The sequence below is a fragment of the Crocodylus siamensis genome, chromosome 14 (assembly GCF_052110815.1).
Source record: "Crocodylus siamensis isolate JL-2025a chromosome 14, ASM5211081v1, whole genome shotgun sequence".
Classification (NCBI taxonomy): Eukaryota; Metazoa; Chordata; order Crocodylia; family Crocodylidae; genus Crocodylus; species Crocodylus siamensis.
Window position 1 is genome coordinate 15,261,267 of NC_143408.1, and position 27,341 is coordinate 15,288,607.

Below are 27,341 nucleotides of genomic sequence, written 5' to 3' on the forward strand. Positions count from 1 at the left end.
CTGTAATGCAGGGATAGTAATGCTAGGTTCTTGTGCAAGTGGTTTGGGTTCTACTGATGAATATTGCTATATAACAACCAAGTTTTATTGTAATGAATGCAGTCCCATATGAAGGAATTCCTGTTACTTCTATTTCCTAAAAAATGATTTTACACCTTGCCGGGGTCGTTTGACCCCAGTACTCTTTCCTGCCATGGCAAGGGGTTGGACTTGATGATCTGCTCAGGTCCCTTCCGACCCTACTAACTATGAAACTATGAATTATACAGAAAAAGTGAGTTAAATTAAAAGACCATGAAAATTGAAACTACAGCATGCCAGCTGCCCACGTGCCTCCCCTGAGCATATACATTAGACTAGCATCCTCAGTTCCACTCACATACAACGGCGACACATAAAGGGTGCACACAGGTGCACGTGCACCCCCTGAGCTTGGCAGTGCACCCCGAGATTGGCTGCTGCTGACGCTGCCAGTGGCACCTGCGGGCGGTTGCCACTTGCCACCCTCCCCCACATCGCCAACACCGCTGGCAGCATCTGCAGGTGATCACCAATGGCCAGTCAGCGCTCGCCACCCCTCTCCCCCTCACCGCCATGGCCACCAGTAGAAGCTCCCCACTGGCTGCCACCACCGCCCTGCGGGATCTGGCCATGCACCCTCAGCCTCGGGAGGCATGTGCTCATATATGCTTTTTGACAGGATTCCTGCTTTGTTCCACACACAGGACAAGCAGCAGAGCGCTACAAGAGGTAGGGCAATCTCCTGTGTTTCTGGTGCTGGACTGAGACTTGGGAGAACTAAGTTCCATTTCTGCCCTGCCATGGACTTCTATGCATGCACAATCTTCATTCTGGCCAGAGGCTTAATGAGAAGGCTTTGTGCCTTGTGCAAATCCTGAGGGAGGGCAGGAGCAGGAGCAGGGATGGTGGGTATCCATGGGGTTGCTTTTACTGCCAGGGCACAGACTCTGTAAGGGTGAGGGGCAATTCTGGTGCCCCTCCAAAGCTGGCACCCAGGTTGATGCCCTGTTTCCTCCCCCCCACCCCAGTACAGTACTGATTTTCACATTTCTTAATGTTGGACTTTGCAGCTTTAAACCTTCTAACATAGTTTTACTGTGAAATAAACCTGCAGGGGAGGGATTGTCCAGATGCATGAAACCAAATGGAGCATGTGTTTACACTTCAGAACCACATGTATTTGCCTGCACAGTTCTCTGCACTCTTAGGCTGTGAGGGAGACAGGTGACCTGTGAAACTGGTCCCTGTTACATGACTGAAACTGCTCTTAGCTGAAATGTTATTCATGTGCATGAATATCTGTAGAGTTGGGTCCTCAGATTAGGTTTGTGAGGACAGGGAACAAATGTTTGTGTTGGTACAAAATGTATCACAAAGGGGCCTCACTGGATAAGACTGCAACAACCACCATGGCAATAACCCTTGGTTTTAGAAAACTTGCTCCCCAAAGATTTTCAGCATCTCATATGTGACTCCACATCCAAAAACGTGAGATAATGAACACCGGGCATTAGCACTGGTCTATACATCTACAGCTAGAATTCCAGCCATTACAAACTGATTCACAGTTCTGAGGTGCCTTGGTCAGGAAGCAGCACTCAGGACTCATGGTAGAGGTGATATCTTTTATTAGACCATCTAGATTTTTGCAAAAAAAAATTCTTTAATTGCAAGCGTTCGGGCACAAACACCCTTCATCAGGCATCAGAGAAAAGTCTGTAGAAGTTCTCCTGGGCAGACATGAAAGTTCGTATTTCATAGTTCACAGAGGAGTCAATAGATTGTGCCTGCAAGCTTGCAATTAAAGATTTTTTTTTGCAAAATCTAGTTGGTCTCATAAAAGACATCACCTTTGCCATGAGTCCTGATTGCTTTTTTCTCTAGACCAATACAGCTACAACCTGGATACCTTGGTCAGGAAGAGAGGTTATGGTGAGAAATGGGCAGACTCAAAGGGAGGTCTGGAGTTCTGCAAATGTCTTCTGTAGTATTTGAAGAAATTTAACTTGAGCCAGGCAGTAGGGCTGTGTGAAGCTTTGGTAGCCAATACAATTCAGAGGAGATTCGGCCCGATTCAGCTGCCAAATCTCCAAATCCGAATCAAATCAGAAGACCAATTAAATGGCCTTCTGAATTGATTTGGAAAAGATTCAGCACCGATTTGAAGATTCGGCCATAGACTAAACGGGCAGCAGTCCTCACCACGCTGGGCAGGACACAGCTGCCTCCAGATGGTAAGCCTGTGGTGGTGGGCTGAGGGGGGAGGGAAGGTGTGTAGGGAGGGGGAAGATCAACGCCCCCACAGTGAGGGAGGGATCAGGGCTCAGCCCCCCCAAATGCCAGGGGACCCTGGCCACAAGCTGCTGCCACAGGGCGGAGGGGTACACCTGGATCGCAGTTGGCACAGCACACCACGCTGGTATCTTTTGACTGCCTGGGTTTGGAGGAGGCAGATCGAGACCCCCACAGTGCAGGGGGGAGCAGAGTGGGGGTGGCGCCAAATCTGCAAGTCCAAATCAGTCAAGTCAAATCAGGACAGTGATTCAAATCACCGAATCAAATCACCATCCCTCCAAATTGGCCGAATCCGAAGCAAATACTTGCCACTTTGCACAGGCCTAGCAGGCAAGTCAAAGACCTTCCAAAGGTCTCAGCCTTAGTTCAGTGACTTGGCCTTGTTTCTGCCCCCAGGCTCAGAGACAATCAGGACCTACGTGGCCCTCCCAAGAATCTAAAAAGCTGTCACAGCAACTAGCTCGTGCAAAAATCCCATCGGCCTGTGAAACAAGAAGTGCTAGGACATCACCGCAGGCAATAGGCGGTTCTGATTAGTAGCTACATCTGGGCTTTTGCCCCCTTCTCAGCTACCTCATCCTCCCCACCAGGACTCGTGAGAGAGAATGCTAAGACAGCAGGGAGGTTAGAAATTCTTTCCGCCTGATCTCATAACCACTCAGATACCAGATACGTTAGCCAGCCCGTGCTAACTGTGCTGTCAGATGCACCTGCTCTCCTTATTGGGTCTGGGCAGAACGCACTTATTCTGCTGCCAGACTTACCAGATCCTTAGCTAAATGTACTGTGCTCATCTGGGTCGACTGCTATCAGCCGAAGGATTTGGCACTGCTTAGCTCCTTGGATGCCGAGGCTACCACTGTGCTTCATGGCATACTAGGCACAACTAACTTGAATGCTGTGTAATTTAGGGGTGCTGTGCTTCCTGCCACACATGAACATCTACTCTACCTTGTTACCTCTCAGCTCCATGTTCTTGGGGACCCCTGACACAGGGCGCAGACTGTCTGACTCACAAAGAATCCCCCCCCACCTAAACAGAAACTGATTAAAATGCAGCGAGAGACGCACCTAAAACCCTTCAGATAAGGTGACAAGAGTGAAACAACTGCCCTAGGTCTCATTTGCATCGGAGATGGGACCAGATGACCATTCATTTTCATGAGAGATGGAGAACAGAAAGTCTGAAGCAGAGACCACAGTGAATTCTGGGATCAGAGAAGCAGGGGAGCACTGCATGACGGGGAATCTGTGCTCCAAATCCTAATCAACCCACACACCCAGCTCAGCATTTATCAGACCTGTTCTAATCTGGATTTACAAAGGACTTCCCTCCCCCCAACATACACCTCTAAGCAGAAGTAAATTTACGAGGCATCTCGGGCCGTACATTCCCCGGTCCCACTATGGGAGGCCTATTTAAACTTAATTGGCTAGGACTCGGTTGCCGGGTTAGGGAATGCTGACACAAGACACCAAGTCGGGGGTATGGGCAACATTTGAACAATGGTAAAGGGTTCACTGCAGCGTCCAACCCATTGGAGCCCTGACCACAAGTGTTGTCATACTTTTCCCGGGACGACTGGTGGAAGTCCTCTCTACAAAAGGTTATGAACACTCCAATAATTGCCTTAAGTTTGTTAAAAGACTATAGTAAGATCTGGAAAAGTCATGCTAAGCTGAGGATTGTTCGCAACAAGTAAAATCCAAAACCTGATGCTGCAAGCTATCTGTTGTTTCTGAAGACACCAGGAGATATCCCATCAATATATCTGCTATGCATAGCTGGCTCCTAAGTGTGTGTTTCCTGAGTATCAGTCAGTTTCCTGAGATGTGCCAACCAGATAACCCCTTGTCACTAGAAAAGACAATTTAATTTACACTATTGAGAATGCTTGAAAGAAGCTGAACTGAAGGTATAAAAATCTGTAAAAAGCAGCAGTGTGTGTGCTGACACCACCCGCCTTCTTCTGGAGAGGCTGAAGGAGGCAGATCATCTCCCTTCAAGGATCGTGCTGAGAACTTTAACCTGTCAGCTTTGCAACCCTAGTGCCTTGGACTGGTGAGATCCCAGCTCTCTCTCTCTTCTCTTCTCTAAGCACAGATTTCTGAACCTGAACTGTATTAATTAAGCTTGAGCTAAGTTTCCCCAAATACTTAGTGAAATCAGGGTATACTGTGATTGTTTGTATTTGTTTTTCCTTTGCATGTCTGTTACTGCTAGTGTCATTATATATTGCATATACTTAGCAATAAATAACTTTTATAGTCAAACTGGTGGTAACTGGGTATATTTTTCCTTCTCTACTTCTCCCTTCCCACTTGCTCTGCAGCAATGCGTCTTTTACCTAAGCTAAAGATCCCTGTGTAGCCCCAAAATACTGTGGGGTCTGCTCCTCAAGAGGCTAAAAGATTGGGATGTGCTGAGTTTGAAACACATAAGGGGATCAGCTTGTATAGGCTGATTGACCCAGTTTGGCTCAGACGTGCCCTAATGAACTGCATGCTGGCCCATGAGGGTGTCATCTGGACACCCGGCCGGATTCAGAGGTATTCTGTTTAACTGTGTGCTTGTGTCTGACTGTAGTTATTGTTGCTCTGATGAACTGATTCTTGGCATATGAGGGTGTCAGCCTGTCCATGCTGATCAACCCAGGCAGGTCAGGCGTGTCACGTTAATCTGTGTGTGTTTGTGTGTATGACTGATCTGGGGACTGGAGGAACCCAGCCCCACTGAACTGAGTCCTACAAGATAGCTCCATTGGGAGTGAGGGCTTGCAGAAGGGAGAGATACAGATCCGTAGAGAAACACAAGTAACACAAGCACACATTAACAGAATTACCAAGACTCTAGCCCTAATAAATGAGCACACCCCAAAGTAGCGGGCAAATCTGGTAACAACCTGCAGGCAGAAAACTGCTGACTCCCAGCTGTGCCCGGGTGTTCCTCCCCAGTGATGGGCACCCTAGCATGCCCTGGGTTTTAGTGTGCTATGATTTGGAGAAGTATGGGCCTCCTGGCAACCTCCAAAAGCCTGGCAGCAAGTAGCTTACAGAGAAACACAAAGAATATATTAAAGAGAAATTCCAGAAAATGACTTGCTGTGCCAGAGAAACACTGACTGGGCTTCATGGGGTTAACCCGAACCTCTGAAGAAGAGCCTGCTTGTAACCCCGTGGGCTATCAGACAGGAGCAGCACTTACTTGCAACAAGGTACAAAGAGTGGTGAGCCCTCCAGGAAAACAGTACCTGCCATGTGCTTTGATTTCATTGGCAGGAAGATGCTGATGAGGCTGAGGGTGAAACCAGATGATGAAATGAAACATCCGACCCCCCCATACACATACAAATCACATTGTTTTTGCCTCGTTTGCAACAGCCTGTGCTCAGGCCACACACTGTGTGCTGTGCATATCAAAACCAGGCTGCAGTCACTCCCGCTAAACCTAGAGGAATTAATCAGCACCAAACTCATTAACGTGGCTGCTCCCTGGCCCTCACTCTTACAAGGAAAGCTTTTTGCCTCCAGCACCAGCATTCATTTACCCAATGAGTTTCAGTCAGCATGTAAACTGCAACCTGAACACATGGCCTTGTATTGCTGGCGAGCAGCAGCTGTGTTCTGGGCATGCTCGGCGTGAGCTGAGGCTGACGGGGGGAGCAGGACAGGTAGTTCCTCTTGGACAGATGCGTTTTATTTTAGAGCTGAAAAGATGGGCATCTGCCACAAGCAAGCAACTCCCGTGCTTGCTTTTATATGCATTATTTTAGGTCCCACTGAAATTTGGGCCCTGTTCTGGCCAAGCTGGGAGGAAGGAAGATTGTACAGCATATTTTTTCTGCAAGCACCCCCATGGTCCAAAAAGTGTATGGTAGCATTTTAATGGCACAGAACTATCTCCACACTTACCTTTGTAGCACGCCCAGAGCTGAGATTAGGGGAAGAAATATGATGGCTTTCTACCAACACTCCACCCATAAAATGAAGCTCCACTCAAATGTTGGGATATCTATAGCTGTGTACAGACATTCAGGAGGTCTGGAGGAAGTTCGATTGAGTTAAAAATAGCTACGGGATCTAAGATAAGTTGGGATGGGGAGGGGGCATCCATGGGGGGGAGGGGGAGTAGTTCTGAGGTCCAGTTGGGTTTGGCAGGGTCAGGGGGGCTTATGGGGTCTGCGGGAGGGGGTCTCTACCCCCCCCACCCTAGGACCAGGGGCTATTTTTAACCCCCACTACCTCACTGCCCCCAGACAACCAACCAACACCTCAGCAAACCTCCCCCCCACTGCCCCATCCTGCCTGCTCCTCTCCGCACCAGGACTCACGTCATCAGCTCCCAGCATCGGGGAAAGTTTATAAAATTGGTACCAGGAGGTGCATGCAGGGTGGGGGTTTGGTGGATCGGGGGGAGGTTGTCCATCTGGGGTGGGGCGAGAAGGGGTGTTAAAAACAGCTTAGTACAATGGTGGGGGGAAGGAAAAGTGAAGCCCCCCAAGACTAGGGCAAGCAGCTGGGCTTTCCCAGTCCTGGGAACCTAAGAATTTCAGTTAGTCTCAATGGACCTTGGAGGTAAGGTTAACTGAGATCGGGTGGCCGTTTTTAACATAATCTAACATCCCTGAACGTCTTTAGGCAGCCTATGTGTTCCTTTCTGAAGTGATCAGCAGTGCTATAGGTAGATACATTGCAGTAGGTGTGGCTTGTCCTTAATTAATCTGTTATTTCAAGCTATGTATTGCCACCTCAAGCAGAATATGCTGTATTGGCTTACATTCACAACATTAAGCACTCAGTAAAATAAAGTTTTCTGTTCCATGATACCAGGAAAGCGTTGGTATATCAAACAAGCACTGTTTCATTCCTTCCACGGCCTGTGCATTTGTATGCTCAAGCTGGGCTAGCACGGTGTTTGTTATTAGTTGTGAAATTTCCCTAGTTTCAGTAGATGAGGAGAGAGCTCCCTTTAACTGACTGCATGAAAAGCAGATTTCCTCAGTTCTTCTTCTTGTGTCTCTACACCACATTTTACCATTTACACGTGCTTGTGCTCATTTACTGTACTTGCAAGACCTTTCATTGTACATGTGCCTTTGAGCAGTGGGCATTGCAGCAGGTGTTGCGTAGTCTGAGGCTCTGTGCTGCAGGCGCAGGTGGCTGAGCCAGTGGCATAGCCCTGCTTGTCATTAGTTCCTTGGAACGTCCTACAGGTGGTTGAGACATCGTCACCTTTGCCATGGTTTGTCAGTCCCTGGTGGTAAGGATTCAGCTGCTGGAACGTCCATTTTTTCACTGTCAGGTATTTTCTTCCACCTCTTTTTCCACATCCATAGTTGTGTCTCCTTGGGTGTAGCATCAAGAGGTTGTGTGCTGGTGAGGAAGCTCCTGCATGACTTCAGATGTTTGTGTGCTGTGGGACAGTCATACAGCAGGTGTCTCACATCTTCAGTTTGCCTCACTTGTTCTGTCCTATTAGCCACTGCTCTTCTGGTGTCAGGCAGAGCGATGCCAGCCAGCAGGTTAGGCTTCAGACATCCTGTGATGCACTGGCAGCTATCAAGCCACTAAGCATGTACGGATCTCTCCCATGCAGGGCACGCACATTCGGCAGAGGAGAAGCTGAGAACCAGAACAGTGGTTTGGATGGTTGCAAGGCTAGCTCCCCGTTTTGAGTGGTGAGCTTATATATATAACCCAGGAACACCCAAGGGTGTTCCCATCCTCAGTTAGAAGGGATGGATGAAGCAGGTGACAGTGCTGTGAGAGGGACACCTGTGATTTGAGCTCAGGTCCCTCTTTCCTCTATGGAGACAGCTCCACACTAATGCTCTTAACTATTTACAGCTTATTAAATTATAATATACATACTATTCTTATCCAATATACACAGGTAAGTATTTCAGTAGGTATCACCCAACAAAAGGAAAACTTCCGGTAAGTATTCCCAATGATATCATTCAATAACACTAAGGGTATACAGATAAATATTTACAATATGGTAAGCCAGGAACCACCTCCTGGGACAGCTTGTCCTAACGGGCAGCCCACCTTGGGGGGTGGCCTTCTCAGCCCTGCACCCTACACAGGCCTGGTGTGACTGAGTCCTCAGGATGCCCGAGTGAGGAGGAGGGGTGAATACCCAGATGAGTGAACCAGGTAAGTTAGGATCACCAGGCAGGTTTACAAGGAACCCAGATGAACCATTGGCAGAGTACAACTGGGTAGAAAAGGAAGGAGGGGGGGAAAGGTGCGAGCAGGCAGCACACCGACGAAGAACCCATTATACAAAACTAAACCAATCCCATCACATATTGTACAAAATATCCATAATGATGTTGAGTTTTTCAAAATATAAGGTACAGCTTTACACGATATAGGGCGTGCCTACCCCTGGATTCCAGTTAGCAAGGGGCACCTCCCTTCCTACGGGTCTGGCTAGGAGGGAACCTTTCACCCAGTGCTTCCCTCTGGGGGGGCTTATTTCAGGAATGCCTCCCCTGCAGGACCTGATTCTGCTAGCAACTCACAATCCTCTCCAAGGAGCCACTTACTGGGCCTCAGGGTCCTCTGCTCAGTCAAAGCCCTGCCCCCCAGCGCTGTCTGCCTCATGCCAAGACCTCCCCTCTTGGCCCTGCCTTGCGCACCAAGGGTTCTTCCAGCCCTCGGGGGGCAGGGAATCCAGCTGCTGCTGGCTGGGTTGACCCAGCCTTATGCCTGGGACTTCCCTTTCCCTTGGAGGTCCTGCCCTTTCCCGGGCCCTGCTCTAGGCTCTGGGACTCTTTCAGTTCCTTGGCCGGGCCACGCTGTGGGGCTCCAGCTTCCGGGGCTCAAGCAGGTAAGTCCGCCGCACAGAATGCTGTTATGAGCGCTCACCTTTGCTTTTGCCTTCACGTGTTCTTTGTATGAGAGGGTTCAATCGAGGGTGACTCCATGCTAAACTGGTTTTGGATAATGAGATAGTGGGGTCTTGGACCATGCAATATTTTATCCAGATGAGCTACAATAACCTATTATTATGGAAGGTTCCCATCAGCATCTTGACCTTTCTATATTTTCTTGAGGTGGTGGTTGGCCTCATGCATTTTTTAGATGGAGGGCACATGCTGGTGTTTTCACAGGATCAGTGCATAGTATGAGGTTAGGCCAATTAGTGCCTCAGGGATTTTTCAAACATTTTTCAATGTTACACACAGGATGTCTGCATGGATGAAACATTTTGCTTCCAAACTGATTGGCTGGTCATTTTGTTGTATAGATGTTATATAACGGCAGTGTAAGTACATTTCCTTGAGGAATGCCATTAATCTATCATATCCATCCGCTTTGCTTCCCATGCAGTTTGACACAAAAGTCTGTTTTCATACAGGATTCATATCAGCTCTGCAAGGTGTAGGTCTTTTGTCATTTCCAGGGTCTTGTGGAGGAGACATCAGTGTTTAACTGACCATATCATAGGTGGCTGTTAGGTCAATGAACACAGCTCTGGTGATTTGGCCTCTTTCAAAACCGTCCTCAATATGATGAATTAGATTGAGCGGCTGATTTATTGTTGATTTTCCAGGGCAAAAGCCACCCTGTTCAGGGATTAGGTGTTTATTCATGAATGAGGCAAGCTGGTTCAGTATCAGTCATTCGTATAATTTGTATGTGTGGCATAGCAAAGAGATAGGTCTGAAGCTCTTTGGATCAGATGGTCAGATTTCCGTCTAGTGTGATTAACTGTGGTTTCTGTCGAATACACACACACACACACACACACAAGAATCTCCTTAAAAGCCTGAAAATGAAAACTCATCACATAGACATTACAATTCACAGGACCCACCAATGACCCTAGTTTCATGGCAAGATAACGAAACAAGACTGCAAAGTGAAGATGGAAGACAGAAAGGGAAATGCTGCTAAATGCTGAGCTGAATTTCAAACTAACAAATTCCAGGTAATGAAACACAGAGGAAGCAATCAGAGCCCAGCTAAAATTAGCTGATATAATTGAGGCAACCTAATGATTTTGGAACAGAGCAAATCCATTAAAGGCACAGTATATGCAGGACCTCCAAAACAGGTGGAGGAGCATCTGCAACTCGGGGAGATAAATCACAATGCTAACAAAAGCACTTCGTATAGATACATATTGAGCTGTCATAAAAGGCAACACACAACAGAAATGGACTGATCTCCCGTGCTGCCTGCAGAAGCAGGAGTTGGAAGGCTAGCTGTATTGATGTACTCATTTTCTTTCATTGTTGCATTTGTGATAGAGGCAGGAAATGCCTCAAGTGTTGATTTGGTTACAAAACAGCCAGGGTAAATTCTGATGCTGGCTACACAGGAGTGTAAATCTGGTGATCTGAATTCAGATCTGGAATCTTGGCCGGAGTAACCCAAGTTAATGGAAACAGCTTTAGTCTGGAAAACGGGCTAGAAATTTACCAAAAACAGGTTCTCACAGGAGCTCTGAAAAGTTCTAGCTCAGGAAAGATCAGGCATCCAGAAAGATGTCCCAAGATTACGCTGCCTCTCCCAGCTAGAACTAGGAGGGAGAACAAGGAGGAAAGGTAAAATCCAGAACTTGAATTACCAGAACAGTTAATGTTCATTCCTCACCCAAGCCAGCAGCTTCTCCGTAACATGTAGCTCCACCAGCTACACAATGGCCTGAACTCGCCTACCTGCCGTCCGGCTCTCTCTTCGCTGTCTTTGACCCATCCCTCACATTCTCCCCTTCTATAGCCCTGCTTGTCTTTTCACAGAAAAAAATGACCTTTCCTCTCCCCTATCCTTTCATCCCATCCCCCTTTCCTGCTGTAAACCTGCCCTTTTCCCATCAGAGAATTTTCTCATTTGCCCTCTGATGGGTAAAAGTCTTCTAGTTTCCGGCTTACATTTGATGGCCAGTTGATATCTTTGTGCTTGTGCCAACACAGACCTCTGGCTTAGACACTGGTAGTTGTTCTCCCTCCTTGGCATTTACTTCCCTGATGTACTGAAAGTGCAGTCAGATCCCCTCTCAGCTTCTGTATTGCTGGCTAAACAAGCCAAATGCTTCTAGCTTCCTCTCACAGGACAGGTATTTTGTTCCCATGATTTTCCTCCCAGCCATTCTCTGCACCAGTGCCAGTTTCAATGCATCCTTCTTGCATGCGGGTAACCAGAGCTATACTGTGTTCCAGATGAGGTTTCACTCATGCCTTGAGCAATGGAACAAATACATCCCTCTCTCTTCTGCAAATACCCAGTCTGATACAGGCTGAGCTAGCTTTCTTTCATGGCCTTATTGCACTGGTAGCTCACAGTCATCCTACTAATGACTAGTCTACTGAAGTCTTCCTTACACACCTCAATTGGCATGGGCAAGGGTTTTACTTGCAGGGCATTCTGCACAGCTTGCTGAGTAGAGTAGAAGGCAGGAACGTGATTTCTAGTCAAGGTTCTGCCTCTATTTCTATGTAGTTTGTCCTTGGTTTAGACACAACGGGCAGAATCTTATTTCATTTTACATGCCCAAATGATACCCAGCTCCATGGCTGCTGCTTTTGGCACTTATGCACAGGTTGTGACTGATATGTTGTGAGTGCAGCAACAACACTCTGGACACTCCTGGGTTGAACTAACAGTTATTTATTATTCTAATTCTCTGGAATCACATCCAGGGTGGATCTTAACAATTGCCCTCAGTCTGTGCATGCAGAACTTATACTTGCTCCGCCTCTGACTTGACCCCGTCCAGTCCCTGTGGAGTGAGAGAAACCAGGAATGCCTCTGGATCCTTCAAGGAAGAGAAAATGGAGTCACCAGTGCTGCAAAAACTGCGGCAAAGGAACTGAACCATGCAGTGCTGAACAAGAGGGCTTTGGCCTTAAAAGAACAGCCCAAGGAAAACACAGTAAGACACAACTGTGATCCTATTCCATATACACTGTGGACACACATAAGTGTCTGTACAGCTACTAAGCATGTGTTTGGTTGTGCTCTGGCCAAGAAAATATGCAATGCCACATGTATGCATACGAGTCTGCCCAAAAATTGTAGCTCAGCAAAATCCCATGAAGACCCTCTGATATGCCTGTCATATAACTTAGTAGTTAGGGCCCTTGCCCAGAAAGAGAGGCATGTCTTAAAGTGCCCCCAGGTTCTAGCATCCCACTGCTCACCCAGAGGAGGTTTAAATCTAGATCTCTGACTTCCCAGCTTAGTGCTATAGGCCATCAGATCACAGGTTAGGCATTCTTTAACCTTCCTCTTCAAGTTGAGATATTGCACCTAGCACATAATAGTCACTTGCCAAAATGGATGAAGAGAAGTAGGGAAATTTCACGGGTCCATGCTAGACCGCAGTCTGGTCTTCCATCTTTGTGAGCCACACACTCTCTAGTTTGTTCTTTTCCTATATCTCTTGCTTCTGGAACAAATCCCCTAACCACTAGGCTACTGAGCTAAAACATTAGCTGTCTCCCACCTCCTTTGGTGCCTACCACCCGCTAGTCACAGAGTTCTTGCCCAGCTGCAAGGTCTGGCTTTTCTGACATGTACTGAGCCAGCCTGTCTGGCTACATGACCATTAGCTGTGCAAATGTTTACACACCCACAATGCACGTGGAATAGACAAAACTGACAAACCGTGGGTATGTGTCAAAAACAGCAATTCCACAGCTCAGTGAGTATCATTTGAGCATGCACAATGAAAGAGAATTCTGCTCTAACTCTATTCCTCTGTTTTCCCATGTGTGAAATGGGGTTAGTAGAACATACCTGCCTTTATAAAGTACTTCATGGTCTGAGGATAGAAGATGCTCCGTAGCTTCAAAGCACTGCTACCACAATCCACTTGGCAAATACTGAGCTTCACAAAGTCCAGAGTAAGCGGTTTTCATTATCTTTATACAGAAAGAGGACCTTGAGACTATTGACTTGCTCAGGGTCATGCTGAAAATTGGTAGCAGAACCAGGACTAGAAGCCCTGTATCTTTACCACTAGATACTGATGCCTTAGTTCTTGCATCCCACCTATTACCCCATCACTGCCGTGGGAAGCTACATGCACTCTCTGGTACAAATAACCCACTGGGGCTACATTTTAAATTCTATGCATTTAGTTTTCTCTGAGCATTCTGGGTAATATGTATATATCTTCTTTTTAAAGATTACCCTTGTCTCCTGAAGTTTTCCTGGCATATCTGAGAAGTATAAAGAGCTGAAATGCCTTTCCAATTTATAAATGATATATTATTATGAGTCTTTGCTACATATATTTATCAAAGAACAACGCTGATAGTGCTATAGAGTTCAGAAAAGATTAGCAGACCTTAAAGCAGCGGTGGGCAAAATGTGGCCCACGGGGCAGATGTGACCCACCAGGCCATTCTGTCCGGCCCGCAGGGTCCCTAAAAAATTTAGAAATTTAAAGCTGCCCGTCATATGGCCCTCAATGGCTTGCCGAAACTTGCCCTCTGCCCGAAATAATTGCCCACCCCTGCTTTAAAGTGTCAGCACTAATTTCAAAAACCACACATAAAGCAGAGATACATCAATTATTATTTCAATTAACAAGGGAGTGGGGGCGGGGGGAAAGAGTAAATTATTACTTTGATTTTCAACTGGCCGGGGGGAGGAGAGGATTTTTGAAAGACAAAGTGACTCTCGTTCCTTGATCCTCCTCTGGAATAAGCTCATTTGTGCTAATATGGAAGCAACCAACAAAAAGGGTGAGGGAGAAGTGTAATGCTCTGGCACACACTATGGAGCTAGGCATAATGAAGGTGGTTTCACAATCAAGAAGACAGCTGAGCAGAAATGAGGTCTATCTTGTGGATAGGCCGGACACCCCAACAACCCCTCCAGATCAGGATGGAAATATGAAACAGTGAATCTGCTCAGGGAGTAACAGGCTTGGATTTGGAGAAGCTGGGAGGTTTGGCATGGGTGCTGGGTGCTGTCTCAGATTGCATGCGAGAGTGTTGCTGCAGTGCTCCACGGGGGCAGTATCCTGATGCCCTTCATTCCCTCTGCTGGGCCAGGTTCCCCGGTCAGACAACACCTTCTGTTCGATTTAGCTAAAAAATAGCTTCAATAGGATATTCATGACAAGCTTCAGCTGGGAGCCCCCCTCTCCTATAAAGGGCCTCCCACTCTGTGGGGAATACTGAATAACATCAACTTCCTCCCTTTTCCAAAGGGCAGGGAGAATCAAACCATTTCGTCATGGGCAGAGATGAGGGCAAGATTTGTCCCCAAATGCCACTGTGCCAAATGTTACTGCTTTGATATGCTGAAGGGCCCAGAAGCAGTAAAAACCAACTTCCTGGCTGCCTCCTTGTCATTTCAGATGCTGCTTTCCTTGCTTAAAACACTAGCACACCACGTAGTTTCAATGGGATAAAACAAATGACTAATTCAAGCTGGCTTCGGTGTCATCATGTCTGAATTATGAACCAAGCCCTTGAGAAGATTATTCATCTTGTGCTTCATGATCCTGAAGAGCTTGTGGTAATGTGGGTTATTTAGCATCCAGCATTGGGATGCTTCCAGGCTGGAATGAGCCAAGAGGAGACAGGATGCAGTGCTGTCGCCCCAGCTCCCGCTCCCCTCTCCCCATATAAATCTAGCTTGAAAGTACATTTTTTCAACATTTATCAGAAAGCAAACAACTTTCCAGCACCTGGGGAAAACGGCGCCTTCAGGCTGAGAGTCATTTCCACAGTTGTGTGCATGTTTCTGGGAAGTGCCGCTGGGTCTGGGTCATGCCAAGTCATGCCTGAAAGCAAAATGAGGTATTTACGGTGTCTGCTTCTTTGTTAGAAATATGAAAATGATACATATGTTTTGAGGAAAACCTCCTGTCATTGTGTGAATTGTTCAGAAAATACAGAGGTGCTTTCTCATTTGAGAGTGGCTATTCAATCCTCATAGTTGTATTTCAACACTGTTCTCCAATGAATAATGTCTGAGAGGCTTTGAGGAGCAGGGAAGATAAGGTTACACTTTTTTGATGGGTTTCTAGTTTAAAACTTCATTATAACTACAGCTGCCTCTGTGCTCCTGAGGTGCAGTTCAGAGAGGCTCAAAAGCTTGTGAAAAGCACCGCGCAGTCTGAGCTATGAGGAAGACATGCCAGATTTATCTCCATCTCCTCCACTGAAGAGCAAGTGTACAACTGGAGGGCCATCATCACACCAACTCACCAGTACTGCTAGTTGCAAGCATTCAAACATCGTGAGTCAAGCACCCACTAATTAGGAGATTCTAACACACAAGAGCCATGGGGCTCCTTTTATTTCCCTTCCAGTGTCCACACCTCTACCTTGCGCTCCAGCTAGGTCTTTAAGCTTCCTTCCACAACCATGGAGGCTAGAAACTTACTTTTATAGAAATGTGACTGGTGATATTCTCACATCACCACATGATTCCAGGAGCTGGGCATTAAGAAAATATTAGACATCATGGGAGCCACCTACATTGTGGAAGTAGTAGCATCGTTCTCGGTGGAAACATTTGAAACTGAAGCAAGCAGAGCACCAGAGATGACAACCCTCTCTAGGCCTGCAGAAAGGTGGGGAGTCTACTGGTACAACTCTCTCTGCCCCTCCCAGACTTTGATGTGTACCTCCACAAACAGGCCCGCAAGGTAGGGAAGTTGTATCTCCTTTTTTTAAGCTGAGGCGCAGATGTGTGCAGTGGTCTATGCCGAAAGTAGAACTTAAATCCAAGTGGCTTGTGGTTGAGGCTAATGGCCACTAGACTAGACCGTCCTTCCTCCCCTAGTCCAGAGAAGTGGTGCCAGTTGCACCTCTTTCATTTTGCCACACTTGCACAATGAGCTCTGAGCTCACCAGCTAGTTGGAGCAAGTTCTGGCTACACCCACCATTTTTGCATAGCTCCAGCCTAGGCAGTCAGCACCCCTGCTGCTTACCTTTCCCCTGCCCCTCCATCCTGAATTCAATGGGAGGGGAAAAGAGGAGACAAGTGGCATTCATCCCCTAGGCTCTGGAACCACATAAAAGCCAGAGCTCATGCTGCTCCAGCAGGAGCCTGCGGTGACCAGACAGCAAGCTCAGAGCTCACTGTACACCTGTGGTTCAGCCAAATGAAGATGTGGCCTCACCCCTCTCCTGCATCCACTGCTGCCCTAGTGCTGTTGAACGCGCTTTCCTCTTCTGTCTCTTCTACAGTTCTAAGAACAAAGCACTTCCTGTATCTCAGAGAAATTAATTTTTTGATATGGGGAGATGAGGCAGTGACAGCATGCTCAGTGCCTCTGGGGCTCTGCAGGACATGGGGTAAGGGGCCCTGGCTCTCCACTGCCTTGCCCATGTTGCTGATACAGGCTGCCATTGCAACATGGCGCAAGAGTGAGAGCCAGATCCAGAAACGCAGTACGGCGCCTGCATCCCATTGGAATCAAGGCAAAGAGAAGCAGCTCAGTCAGGTTAGGCATTTCTCTGCAGAACTGGCCCTAAGCACCTATATAAAGTGAAAGGCAAAGAAAAGTTAGGCCTTGAATATTCCAGGAGGACTCTGTCAAGCATGCCCACCTGTCCCAGCCCCACAATCTCAGACATGAGGCAGTGAGACTTTGAGGGAGCCCCTGCCACCACTTAAGCACAGCAAAAGTGAAGGTCTCCAGAGCATGGGCAAATGCCACCCTCAAGGCGGTTTTGCTAATGTAACCTTTCTGCTAGGCACTGGTCAGCAGCAAAATGGCTGGGTTCACATTTTGGGGTACCTCACAGATTATACCAAGTGGCTCAAGCCCCCACCCAGAAATCTGGGAACACTCAATTTGCTGGGGTGTCCCATATTAACAGAGCCCCCTCCTCACAAGCAGTAAACAAAAAGTCAAATTTAGTATAAAGAAACCGCCCCCCAAAAAAGAAAACACTAAAAACATGAATTTTAAAACACTATTAACTACAAAGCAAAGTCTATAGGCTTCGCCCTCTTGGGGGAAGCTTCACGCATACCCAGACAGTCTGGGACTCTGGGCTCCCCAACGGGTAGTTCTGGGGGCCTGCACCTATATACAATGGGCAATGGGCTGAAGAGAAGGTCCACACCAGAGAGTCCTGAGCTACTCCTTGCTTTCACTGTGCCGCAGGGAGCTGCTCAAGGGTATAGGTCCTTCTGCGTTGCAATGGGCTCCGTTGCTCCTAGAGACATGGTATAGTGCTGACCTCCACTTCCTCATGGGGACTTTGAGGGGTTAGCTGTGGCTTTCGTCGCACACCGCACCCCAAAATTCCTAGTCCCAATCCCAGCTCTGCTGGGCAAACGAATGCAGAAGAGCTTGGAGGAAAGGTCAGGCCTATCTTGGCTTGGGCCTGAACTACAACTAGCACCCAGCCACACGGCTTGTTGGGGACATAAGCTGCATGAGGGACACAAGGAGACCCAGGCCTATCTTGCTGGGCCTTGACTGGGCAGTAAGAAGCTGCCAAGGCCCATACTGCACCGAGGCCTAGATAAACAGCAAGTGCCAGGTCTCACCCTGGCTCAAGTCTGCCAGCTAAACATATGGCAGGGGTTCAGCCACATAACTAGTAGCTGTGAAACAACAAAGAGCCCAGGCCTATGGCTGCAGCCTCGACATCCAGTCTCAGCTACACCAGCTACAATTACAAAACAGAGGGGGCCAAGCCCATGTGGCCATTAACTACCAGGACCTATTCCTGGTCAGTCTGCTCCAGGGCTTAACAACCCCACCCAAGAAAAATAAAGGGGAAAGAGGGAGGAAATAGGAGTTTCAAACTCCGAGACAAACTCCCTCACCCTGTACCTGAGGCTTTCCTATCATATCTTTCTCTTGCCTCTCCAGTGAAAAGGGGTGGAGACCCCCACCACATGGGGAGCAGGTTTTCTGGCTCTCAGCTCAGCTCTGCAGCTCTCAGTAGCCCCAGAAGAAAGCTAGAAAGCTTCCTCAGTTGTTCTTATATACTTGGTATGACATCACCCAAGCCTTGTCCAATCGGGGAGTGCCACACTCCAGTCTCTCCCCCCACAACCAATCAGCCTGAAAAGTTCTCTGCTTCCTCTGGCCAATGAGGCCAGAAGGTTTGACATATTTTGCCCAGATACAGGCCCTAGCTTGCCATGTGCTGAACACATGGCCAGAACAACAGGGGCCATCAACCGTAAAACACACACACAGACACACATGCACACACTTTGCCATGCACAACTCAAGTGTGTGTGTGGGTGTTACACTAAATAACATCTGGAACTGGTGTGCAAGGGTAGGCAGGGCATGGTTTCATAGTTCATAGTTTCATAGTAGCTAGAGTCGGAAGGGACCTAGGTAGATCATCTAGTCCGACCCCCTGCCTTGGCAGGAAAGAGCACCGGGGTCAGATGACCCCGGCAAGGTGCTCATCTAACTTCCTTTTAAAAATCCCCAGGCTAGGAGCCTGCACCACTTCCCCTGGAAGCTGGTTCCAGGCCCTAGCCGCCCTGACTGTGAAGTAGCGCCTCCTAATATCTAATCTAAACTTACCCTCCGCCAGTTTGTGACCGTTATTCCTGGTCACTCCTGGCAGCGCACGGGGGAACAGGGACTCCCCCAATACCTGCTGATCCCCCCTGACCAGTTTGTAGCAGGCCACAAGGTCCCCCCTTAACCTTCTCTTGTGGAGGCTAAACAGGTTCAGGTCCCGTAGCCTCTCCTCATAAGGTCTGCCCTGCTGACCCCTGATCATACGAGTGGCCTCCTCTGGACTCTTTCCATATCGTCCACGTCCCTCTTGAAGTGTGGCGCCCAGAACTGGACGCAGTACTCCAGCTGCGGCCTGACCAGTGCTGCATAGAGGGGGAGGATCACCTCCCTGGACCTGCTCGAGATGCATCTGTGGATGCATGACAGGGTACGGTTGGCCTTCTTGACTGCCTCCCCACACTGCCGGCCCATGTTCATCGTGGAGTCAATGACGACTCCAAGATCCTTTTCCGTCTCCGTGCTGGCAAGAGGGGAGTTCCCCAACCTGTAAGTGTGGTGCCGGTTCTTCCTCCCCATGTGCAACACCTTGCACTTATCAGTGTTAAACCCCATCCTATTCTCATCCGCCCACTGTTGCAACCTGTCAAGGTCAGCTTGTAGCCTATTGCACCCTTCTAGTGCACCCACATCCCCCCACATCTTAGTGTCATCAGCAAACTTGAACAGGGTGCTTTCTACCCCCTCATCCAAGTCACTGATGAAGATGTTGAACAGTGCGGGCCCGAGGACCGAGCCCTGCGGAACCCCACTGCCCACGTCCTTCCAGGTCGAGAAGAACCCATCCACTACCACCCTCTGGGTGCGGCCGTCCAACCAGCTGGCGACCCATTTGACTGTGTGGGCATCGACACCACAGTCTCCCAGCTTTTTGATGAGGACAGGGTGAGAGACAGTGTCGAAAGCCTTCCGGAAGTCCAGAAAGACTACATCCGCAGCAACCCCTGCGTCTAATGATTTGGTGACCTGATCGTAAAAGGCCACCAGGTTGGTCTGACAAGACTTGCCACTGATGAACCCATGTTGGTTGCCCCTGAGCATGCATTCCCCCGCAAGGCCCTCCTGGATGTGTGCCAGGAGAATTTTTTCAAAGAGCTTACCCAGGATTGAGGTAAGACTAACTGGCCTGTAATTTCCCGGGTCCTCTTTTTTTCCCTTTTTGAAGATAGGGACCACACTGGCCCTCTTCCAGTCCTCCGGCACCTCACCAGAGCACCACGAATGCTCATAGAGCCGCGCCGGGGTCCCGCAATGACCTCGGCCAGTTCCTGTAGAACCCTGGGGTGAAGATCGTCCGGACCAGCGGACTTGAACACGTCCAGCCTCTCCAGAAGTACCCTAACTAACTCCTCGCTAACCCCTGGCCCAGGTGTGTCTCTCCTAGGGCCCGAGGGGGGCCCAGCAGGGAGGTGGCTGAACTGGTCCCTACTTAGGAAGACAGAGGCAAAGAAATTGTTAAATATGTTAGCTTTGTCATCTGGCATGACGACTAAGTTGCCCATCGTGTCCTGCAGGGGCCCCACATTACCCGGGACCCTCTTTTTACCCCCTATGTATTTGAAGAAGGACTTCTTATTGTCCTTAATCCGGGAAGCTAGTCCTATCTCCATCTCTGCCTTGGCCTTCCTGACTGCCCCCCTACGTCCTCGGGCGACTGTAACATAGTCCTTCTTGGTGATGACCCCATCCCTCCATTGGGTGTATGCCTCCCTTTTAGCAAGGAGACATTCCCGGATGCTCCTAGTGAGCCATGGGGGTTTATGTGCCCTCCTGCTCCCTTTGACCCTTGTTGGGATTACCTCCCTTTGGGCATGGAGGATCGTCTCCTTAAGGAGCAACCACTCACCTTGGACATCTGGCTCCCTTCCCCTCTGGGTCCTCAGCGCTTCCCCAATGATCCTCCTTAGCTTGTTGAAGTCAGCCCTCCTAAAGTCTAGGGCTGTTGCCTTGCTGCAGCCCTTTGCCATCTTTCGCTGGATGGTGAATTCCAGCAAGCGATGATCACTGTCTCCCAGGTGGCCCATCACCCGCAGCCCCCTCACCAGGTCGTCACCCGTGGCCAGCACCAGGTCCAACAAGGCGTCTCCCCTGGTGGGGCTGTGCACTCCTGGGTTAGATGGAGGTCCTGCACTCTGGCTAAGAACCGACGTGAGCGGTGAAGAGCTGCACTCCTGGATGCAGTGCAGATCTGCCATAAGAGTTTTTGCCATGGCTTTTCCTATCAATCACTTAGCCTTGGCATGGAAAAGAAAGCAGCCACCTGATTTCCATCTTGTTTGTGATAAATTTGGGCAGATCTCTATTATCCATTGGGTTTCTGAATGGAACACAAGTGGCGTTTTTGTCACTTATGCACACATTACAACTGTGTTACCCTTCAGTGTGTATGCCCAAGTGCACGCACACATTGAACATGCACAGTAGTCTTGGCAGAAGCTAAGCAGACGTCCCAGGACAAGAAAGGAGGACAATACCATGTTTTCACCCCAGTAGCTGAGTGTCATGGCATCCCCAGGGGGCAGGAGATCCAGGTTCTAGGTCCACCTATCTCAATAGGAATTTGAACCTGCATCTCTCCAGCTTCTCAGCACAGTACTCTAAACACCACAGAGTAGGCACCACCTGGCCCCTTCACTACCCTTTGTGAAGAGGGGGAGCTATATGGAGCCAGAAAAAAAACCGTAAGTTTAAGAGTGCAGCTTAATGAGATGGGTGCTTTTCTAGAAAACAGCAGACCCTAGGCTCTAGTACAGATCCTTGTTCCCAGTGGGACAGAAGCATCCCTGCTACACTTGATCCAATGACCATTAAATGTGAGGTGCGAGGTTTTAATATTTCTGAGCTTCCCATGCAGACATGACCTAATGCTCTTAGTTGGTTCAGTGCAGTGATGGACAGCTGCATTTCTTTGGTACACAGGAATACTGGGATGTCATGGCAGCCACTAAGATGACTTTTTGTATCTTTGCCCATTTGCCTGTGATGCTAAAGTATTCCAAGTAAATGAGCATGCACAAGTAAGTGAGGACTCCAGGCTTTTGCAAACAGTTGGTGGTGGATTAAGATTTATTGGGGTCCTAGGCTTCGGGGGAGGGGGGGAGGGAGGGGCCTCTTCCCCTCCTGGTGCTGCCACTACCAAGGGCAGAACAGGCCTCCATGCCCCGTGGGGGAGGCTTAGGGGACCCAGCCAGCCTGGGGTGGGTTGACACATGCCTGCCTGCTTCTGGTGGCTGGAGACATGATAACAGAGAAACCCAACCAACAAGGTGCCCAAGGAGCTGCTACAGATGGAGCAGCTAAAGCGTAGGAGGAGGCTGGGGACTGGAGAGACCCAGAAGGGATTTATCTGTAGCTGGCACAGCATAACACCAAAGGATTGGGCTGTGGATATGGGTAAGATGTCCACAGAGGAGTGCCTGGTGGGACACTTTGTGATAAGCAGACTGGCCTGGGGTTAGGGAACCAGAGGGCTAAGGGGTGAAGGAGTCAGCCAAGGCTAGAAGGGCCAGAGCCACAGGAAGAGCTACCCAGCCTGGGGTTGAGGACCCCGAGGGCCAAGAACTTGACTAGAGCAGGAGAGACAAGGGCCAGGGGCCCAGAGCCAGGGATGTCTTTTGCAAGAGGGGGGCATGAATTGGGGTGGCTGCCCTGGGACCCATGCTTTGGGGGGACCACCACACAGCTGGGTAGAGCAGCCATGGCCTTGTCCCTTGCAGTGTTAAAGGGGCCATACACAGGCTGATTTGTCCTGGGCCCCCTTGTGTGCTCCCAGAGCACACAAGGGGGCCCAGGAGCCAAGGTCTGGGGCAGTGTCCCTGGACTGAAGGGTACAGCCAGAATAAAAGGGTCAAATCTGAGAAGACTGAGGCCTGGAAAAAGGTTTGGGGCCTGGGGGCTAAAAGCTACACTGGGGCCAGGGGCCCCTCCAAATGAACATCAAGTAACATCTGCATGGCTGTAGGGGAGGGCAGAGGCCATGACTTCTGCCCTTAAGGCAATTAATACCAGGGGAGTCAGAGCCACAAAGCAAGACTGTATGCTGTGGGGTTGGACCCAAGGGAGAGAGAGACTGTGTGTGTCAGGGTCTGAGCCCCAAGTCAAGCCCACAGAGGATTAGGAAGAGCACCCAGGGCTTACCAGCCTCTATGGGGAGTCTCCCCTCTTTTTTAATACCATCAAGGTGTGGCAGGTGCAGCACAGGGGTGGCACCCTGAGAAGCTGGAGTGAGCCAAGCAGGGCTAAGGTGGCTGCCAGGGGCTATCATGGCCACCCTGGGGTGTGTCCTATTAGACTGCCTTTTTCCCTAACATTTGATTCATACCAGCTACCTCGGAGGCTATTAAAGCAGCTTTGGCCTTCCCAGAATGCCCAGGAGAATGGCGAATGATATAATCCTTGTCTTGCAGGCTACAAAATTGATACAGAAAGAAACTAAATGATTTGCCAAGGCCAAAGTCCATGACAGAGCCAGGAATAGGACCTAACCACTAAACCATTCCTCGTCCCACAAGGACGCTGTTTTGGAGGTGAATCCCAGGAGAGGCGCAGCTCCCTCGAACACTGAAGAGCCACTGAGCTATTTTCATCTCCATTGGACCTGAACAAGGCACAAAAACAGGAGTCAGTGGTGAGAGAGCAAACGAGCACACTCATCTGTAGACTGTGTGTTACTATTCCAAGCACTCCCAAGGGTGACAGACTGCGGCTAGGATGGGACAATCCCAGCTGCCAATGTTTTCCATGCTCAGCAGATGGCAAACAGCCCAAATCAACCCAGCTGTTGCTGAGAAGCATTTGTTTTTGCATCCTAGAGTTTCATAGTAACTGTGCAGTCACTAAGTATTCTCAGACATTTCAAAGTTATTCCTGAACTGTCCCCCGACAAGTCCCAAACTAACCCATCCTCGTTCTGGAGAGACATTCCCAGCTCCTACCACAGACTGCTTAAGTCTCCTGCTCCTGGGGTTGTTAGCACGACAGGAGCCTTGGATGAGAGAGTGCTATGCGACTGGGATAGATGAAGGTTTCCAACAGCGTGCTTGTAGAGTTATTGCTTCAGGCTCCTGCTTGTGATTCAATCCAGAGGAGTGGAGCCACAATGCAACTTCTAGATGGAAAAGGCAGAGGCATGCCAAATCTCTTCCCACTCGCTGAGCGAGAGAAGATTCTCCAGGCTTGTGCCATACCTTACAGCACCTCCGTCTGGGTCTCTTGCTGGAGGGGTTGTGGGAAGTGTCCGGGCTATGAGGAGTGTCATTTTCATCCTTTTCATCCTGGAGGAATGATCTTTGTGGCTCTGGAGGCAATACAGCCTCACCGTTCATTCCTGTCCAGGTTTGGTTCTTCCATTAGTACAGCTTGATCATGTTGCATATGAACAGAAATCAGCTGGCCCCTTATTGAAAATTTCATCAGAGAAGCCAAGGATTGAAGTAACCTAAAACCACTGGGAAGCTGACTTAAAGTAGTGGATACCACATCAAACCTAAGCAGCCCTCGCCATCCCAATGACAGGGGTCCCAGGTGAGGCACGTTGTTGCAATAGTTTCCATGGGTTCATTGACTCTGCTGTGTACTCCGAACACTTCTCTGAATGAAAGGTATTTACATAATCATGGAAAATGAGGGCTGGAAGGGACCTCAGGATGTCATCTAGTCCAACCTCCCTGCTCAAAGTAGGACTAGTCCCAACTAAATCATCCCAGCCACAGCTTTATCAGCCAGATCTTAAAAACCTGCAGAATGAAGATTTCTCCACCTCTTGAGGTAACCTGTTCCAGTGTTTTACAACCCTCATAGTGGGAAAATTCTTCTTAATATCTGACTTAAACTTCCCTTGCTGCAACTTGAGACTATTGCTCCTTGTTCTGTCATCTGGCACCACTGAGAACAGTCCAGCTCCATCCCCTTTTGCATCCCCCTTCAGGTAGCTGAAGGCTGCTATTAACTCCAGGTTATTTTCCACTGTCACCCCCAGGTCCTCTTCTGCAGAGCTGCTGTCCAGCCAGTCAGCCCCCAGCCTGTACCGGCGCATGGGATTGTTCTTTGCACTTGTCCTTGTTGAACTTCATGGGATTTGTTTTGGCCCAATCCTCCAATTTGTCTAGGCCACTCTGAATCCTAGCCCTACCCACCAGCTTATCTACTACTCCGCCCAGCTTGGTGTCATCTGAGGGGGGAGGCACTCTATGACATCTTCCAGATCATTGATGAAGACATTGAACAAAATCAACTGTAGAGCAAGTTACAATGAGCCTGTGCTGTGATGACCCAGGGTTGCACTTAGGAAAGCTAACAATTACATCCTGAGAGAAATGGTTTAATCACTGCAAAAATCGCCCCTTACATTTTCTCTTCAAAGCTGCTGCCTTCAAGAAAGGAAGAGTGGTGCAGGTCTGCTTTACATGGTTAAGTGTTAGACTATTAAGAAGGATACCAAAAGATGTCCCAGGGCCTTTGGATTCTGGTGCTGCTAGAACATGCCAAAAAGCAACTGGCTGGTGAGAGTGTGAGCCAGTGAGGTTTTACAGACTATGGCACTGGCTGGAGAAGAGAGCGCTGATGCATAGCCCAGAACAAAATACAGTTTTCTGGATATGTTGGACCACAGTCCTTCATGGACATGAGGCTGCCCCTGAGGCTACAAGGTTAAACAGAAGGAAAACCATTTAGAAGGAAGAGAAGAGAGAGCCACATGGACAATGTGGCAGAGGGCTGGACCATGGAGAAAAGTGGAGATGCTGCAGAGGATACAGGACCAAGAAAGCAGGGAGGGGGTGATGATCAATGACCTCAGAATTGGAGACATCACTGAAAGAACAAACCAGGAGAGACGGTTTACGCCCTGCCGCCTGTGTGCTGGCAGACATGCAAACATGCTTTGTCTACCTTTGCTTGTTGTGATTCCAAGGCTGCCCTGTGTAATATTTTTATATTCTATATGTCATTCAGGAAGCTCAAAGACAACCTGGCTGATGAGATGCAGGTCTGAAATGTTTATAGTTATTGGGGTTTTTTGGATGAAACTATGCTTTTATGTAATGTTCTTGGGGCTAGCAATGTGCTTATTATATCTTGGACCATTCAACATTCCAGATGCTAAAATAAAGTATCAACTCACTAAGAACATATGCATTTCACAAAGAATTATTTGACTTACTAGTAATATACAGCACTTAGGAACTTTTATGTATTATATTTATTGTAGCAACACTCAGAGGTCTGGCAGGACTGAGACCGTGTTGAACGAGATGCTGAGCTAGCTCAGAGAGATGCTGTCCTCCCCGTCAGATAAGCTTAGAAGATATCAAGTGCAGACTTGATATCTATCATGCTTTACAAGGGGTGCAGCATTATTCTCATCTGACAAATGGGGAAACTGAGGTACAAAGGAAATGAGTGATATGGCTTAGATCACTTGGTCAGGCAGTTAAATCTTACGCTGCATAGTTCTGGCAAGCCAAACTTATTAATACTGCGGAAGTGCTTCAAAGTCCCAACAGAGTTCAGAGGTTTTCTATAGGCATAGACACCGCCTAGCTCTCAATCTCAACAGGCAAAGTGCATGCGATTCTGAGCACTTTATAGATGTGGCTGAGGCCCAGTTATTAATGACATTTGCTCATCAAATCCCCATGGAGTGCTTACTGTTCCACAGTCTTAAACGGGCCCAGAAACTGGTGGTCCAGTTTAGCTCATGGTCTTGGGGTCTTGATATTTTTTAAGGAGAGCAAGATCTTGTCACTGCCCAAAATGGTTGGGCTGGTCTGATGGTGTTGGTCAGCTTTGTTCTTGTGGTCTTTACAGCGTTAAAATGGGCCTTGAGTTCTTGTTGAACCTGTTGGAGATGGGATACAAAATTGTTCACAATGGGCACCTGTGGGAAGGTAGGCAATGCTGAATGGATTTGAGGATAGAATCCGTAGCTGGAAAACAAGGGGTCTGGCCTGTGGACATACGGACAACATTGTTGTATGTAAATCCATGTAAGGGGAGCAAGGGCACCCGATTATCCTGGTGAAAGTTTAGAAAGCACCTGAGGTACTGTTCCAGGTACCTGGTTTATGTGCTCTGTTTGTCTGTTGATTTGAGGGTGATATGCAGAGGAGCAAAGAGGTTTCACACCCAAGACCTTACAGAGCTTGTGCCAGAAGTGTGAAATAAGATGGGGGCTGCAATCAGAAGGCACCTGAGATGGGCAACCATATAGGTGAAATATATGCTGCAGAAACAGATCAGCAGCTTTGCTGGCAGTGGGGACAGATTAGGCAGGGACAAAAAGGCCATCTTAGTGAATTCATCCACAACAACCATGATTGCAGAGCAGTTTTCAGAACATGGGAGATCCACAGTTAAATCCACTGAAAGCATTGCCCAAGGTAATGTGGGGGTGGGTAACAGCTGAAGGATTCCACCTGGGCTGGTGCAAGGTTTCTTGGTTGGGATGCACATGCAGCAGGAATAGATGTACTGTTTAACATCACAGCCCACTCACGCCCACTAGAATTGCTGAGAGACTAAGAGCTGGGTCTTGCTATG